Here is a 4,449-nt window from a genome sequence, read left to right on the forward strand (position 1 = left end):
CCCCCCCCCGCCAAGACATTGGAGGGTGCTTAGGAACCTGAAGTTTTTGGAGAAGTATGGAACACACAAGCATAGATCGTAAATTTGTTTTTCCCCTTGGGTATACTCCTTCCATGTTCTAAAAGGATCTCTGGCTGCTTTTGGGATGGCCTGCAGACTTGCTTTACTCTTCTGGATCTCTATTGAGATTATTAGAATGCCAGTACTAAGTGTGATAGGTTTTTGTTTGTGATCTGGATACTTGCCTGTTAGGAAATTAATTGGAACAACTTGGTCTTTTAGGGATTAAGCTGAGGGAGAAAAACAATCTGTCTGCTTCAATCAATGCTTAATTCATATTTCTGCATTGTGCAAGAATTATTTTTTTTTAAATCCAGATTCTGAATTCACTAAGAATAATATTTGTGGTTTTCAATGGCAGTTTTGCAAGAGCAAAGGATGTATTTCTGCATATCTCAAACAGAGAAATGTGAGTGCAGGATAATGCAAAATTTAAAAGAAGGCTACTTCTTTGGGACTACTTTTATTTAACATCTTTATTGATGACCTAGACGAGGGGATCAAGTGCACCCTCAGTCAGTTTGCAGATGACACCCAGTTGGGTGGGAGTGTTGATGTGCTCGAGGGCAGGGAGGCTCTGCAGAGAGACCTGGACAGGCTGGAGCCATGGGCTGAGCCCAACTGCAGGAGTTTCCATAAGGCCAAATGCCGGGGGCTGCCCTTGGGCCACAACAACCCCCAGCAGCGCTACAGGCTTGGGGAGGAGTGGCTGCAGAGCTGCCAGTCAGAGAGGGACCTGGGGGTGCAGATTGACAGCTGGCTGAACAGGAGCCAGCAGTGTGCCCAGGGGGCCAAGAAGGCCAATGGCATCCTGGCTTGTGTCAGCACTAGCGTGGCCAGCAGGGACAGGGAAGGGATCTGACCCCTGGACTCGGCACTGGTGAGGCCGCCCCTCGATTCCTGTGTTCAGTTTTGGGCCCCTCACTCCAAAAAGGACATTGAATGACTCGAGCGTGTCCAGAGAAGGGCAACAAAGCTGGTGCAGGGTCTGGAGCACAGGTCGTACGGGGAGCGGCTGAGGGAACTGGGGGTGTTTAGTCTGGAGAAGAGGAGGCTGAGGGGAGACCTCATCGCCCTCTACAGCTCCCTGACAGGAGGGTGCAGAGAGCTGGGGATGAGTCTCTTTAACCAAGTAATAAGTAACAGGACAAGAGGGAATGGCCTCAAGTTGCACCATGGGAGGTTTAGACTGGATGTGAGGAAGCATTTCTTTCCAGAAGGGGTTGTTGGGTGTTGGAATGGGCTGCCCAGGGAGGTGGTGGAGTCCCCATCCCTGGAGGTGTTTGAGTCGGGTTGACATAGCACTGAGGGATGTGGTGTAGTTGGGAACTGTTAATGTTGGATTGATGATTGGGCTGGATGATCTTCAAGGGCTTTTCCAACCTAGACGATTCTGTGATTCTGTGATAGAATGTTTCTCTTAATGTTTTCCTGGAGAGAAAACAGTTTGTCCAAGACATGATAGACCTGGAATCCAAGGGCCTACGACACATCTTTAAGGTCAACACTATGTCTTATACTTTATGCTTGGTTTTGTGTGTTTGGTGTTGTTTTTTTTTTTAATCTAGAGACTAGCTTACCTTCTGGAAAACACCTGGTTTTGCAATTTTGCCGCACTGTTTGCTTTTAACTAAGAAAATGTTAAGTAGGTGTTTTTTTTTTTTTTTTTTTTTTTTTGTCCCTGGTTTTGCTTTTTTCTTTGCTTCTGTGTATGAGAGTGTGCATTTGTAGCAGGGGTTGATTTAGCAAGCATTTCACAGATCATCTTCTGTCATTTTATGAGCTACCAGAAGCCCATGAACTATGGGCTGAAAAACAATTTAATGCACTGGGCTGAAGCCCTCTCCATTTTTTACCATGCAGAGCATCAGGACAAAATTTTGGCCTGATGTTCAAAACTGGAAAGAAATAGAGGGAGAGATTTGGCTGACCATATCTGTTAGTGTGTCATGAGTCCTGATATCTTGGCTAGTGGGTAAGGCCAGCTCATTCCCTGCACAACTAGAGGATTTGCTGCAGTGGCTGACGTGTATTGTGCATAGGCTGAGGTGCCCACTGGAATGTATACTCTGTTCTGTATGTGTTCATGGCCATATTTCCCTATGTCTTAGGCAGCCATTGATCCATAAGTAGGGAGTTTTATAATTAAGTTTTGAACTCACAGTTCAAAAGTTCACCTGGTTATTTGCTTGTTAAGAGTATTCATTTTCTTCTTCTCTTCCTTTAAAGCATTCTAGATACTGTTGCAGTTCTCTGGAATTTTGATTACTTTCTTCATGAGATGGTCAGTTTTGCTAAATCACTAAAATTCAGAAAATATTCTTAGGGTTTGAGGTTCTCAGAGTCTCTGGAATTGCAACTACAGTGTGCACCTTTATTGTACTATTTTTCAAACTATACATGCTTTTATGAATTTCCAGGAGAGTGATTTCTGTTGACGATCTAATTTCAGTGTTCAAAAGGGATGATGGTTTCTCACTGTAGAACTGGGAGATCAGACAGGAAGGAGACCACAGTGTTAATGAGAGCGAAAGTGAAAGCAAAACAGATCCCTTAGGGAAAGGGTCAGGGAAAATAGCCAGTGTTCAGGAGCTTTCAAGTCTAGGGAAATCCTCGGCAGGGGAAACCTGAGGATCAGAATGGTAAAAGTAGGATAGATGGTCTTCCTTGTTAAAACCCCAGGAAGCTGTAAATTTCCTGTCATCTGTGCTCTAGTGATTATTCTCTTCTATGCCCAGCAGTGTGTAATGCTTCCCTGCTCCATAACGGGAAATCACCATCCATTTTAGATGTAGTAGCCCTCCAGTAGAGGGCTTGTTTGGAAAAAACAGCCCTTTCTGCTGGTCATGCTCTTGAAAATCATAGTCAGGTGGATGAATAGTCCATGGAGTAGAAGTTTAGGAAGTTGTCAAGTAAGCTCACACAGTGTGTTATCTTTTCTGGTTATATAGAGTCAACCCTTGCTGCTCCTGTATTTTATATTCTGGAAGTGAATTAGGATTTTATGGGTTATTTTAAATCTATATGTAACTTCTTTCAGTGTTATCATCTATCTGAGATGGAATTGACTAAAATATATTTAGACTACAGATCCTGGTTTATTGAACTTCAGACTGGTTAGGTCACTAAGAATAGCTGGTTGAAGTATAGTGTTTTCTCTTTTATAATGTCTTTCTACATAGACAAATATCTAAATCAATAATCAAATATCAGATAAAGAATCAGTGGCAGGAAGACAGTATAGTAACATGAATGCAGTCGTATAATTATTACAGCATAATCAAGGTAAATATTGAAGGTTTATCCTCTCTTACTTTTTTTTTACAGTACACAAATTCTGTTTTCAGTTTTGCCTGGTAAGATATCATATGAGGACTAATCATTTTCTAGTAACCATCAGATTCTTTCAGCAAGTATCTGTAACTTAATCATACCTTGATGGCTTTTATACATAGTAACAGTCAACATGACCCACAAAATCTGATTTGATCTGATGGCCTAAAAAATAATTGAAATGAAAGAGTATATTTATGAATTGACAGAATGAAAGTTCAATGTGAAGTTCAACATAAATGTGTCCATTTTCTGGAGGAAACTCCTTCCTTATGAAGGGTAATACTTCCTGCCACACCCACCCTGCCAACTCACTGTTCAGATACTGCAAACCTGGTTCTCTGCTTATCATTCTCTTTGGAAAGATTCCCCACCCTGCAAAACTCAATTTTTGTATCTCTGGTTTACAAGTCTGGGCCCTAGTGACTTCTAAAGCTCTGGAATAGGCCCTGAGTGGCTTTGCCTGCTTCTGAAGAACTTGGCTGAAAATTAAAATCTTCATTATATTATTAGGATTAAGTTTCTCCATCTATGCCTAAAGAGCATCTTTAAAGTTCTGGTTATTCTTATCCAGAGAAGGGATTCAGCTGAATGTCATCCCACCAGCCCTCTACTTTGAGAATCTGCAGAGAAGGAGGGGGACCAGGAGGCAGCACCCCTAGATGGCCCTGCACCAAAGTCAGCCTTTGCCTGTCTATATGGTGCTCTTGGGCACTCTCTGTTGCGTTGCTAGAAGTCCATTCTTATCAGATTTATCTTCCTGACCTCATCCCTATTTCAGCTTTCTCTTTCGGCTGATATTGTGGGAAACCTAAAGAGGCAGTTTCCTGAATATCGCAGTAGATGCAGGGAGAGCGGTACCATGCTCCCCATTTCTCCACCACACAGATGAAACCAAAGCTTTACTTGTTCTTTCAGCTCTGTTTACAAATTAGGGTTGGACATGAGAGAATATTTAGTAACTGGTAACTGCTTCTCCCCACCCCCCCCACCCCCTGCTGCAGTCATAATCAGTCTGTGATTTTGGAAGTGTCATTTTGGAAGGAGAATATTTTC

The sequence above is a fragment of the Athene cunicularia genome (assembly GCF_003259725.1).
Source record: "Athene cunicularia isolate RWA chromosome 1 unlocalized genomic scaffold, athCun1 chr1_part3, whole genome shotgun sequence".
Classification (NCBI taxonomy): domain Eukaryota; kingdom Metazoa; phylum Chordata; class Aves; order Strigiformes; family Strigidae; genus Athene; species Athene cunicularia.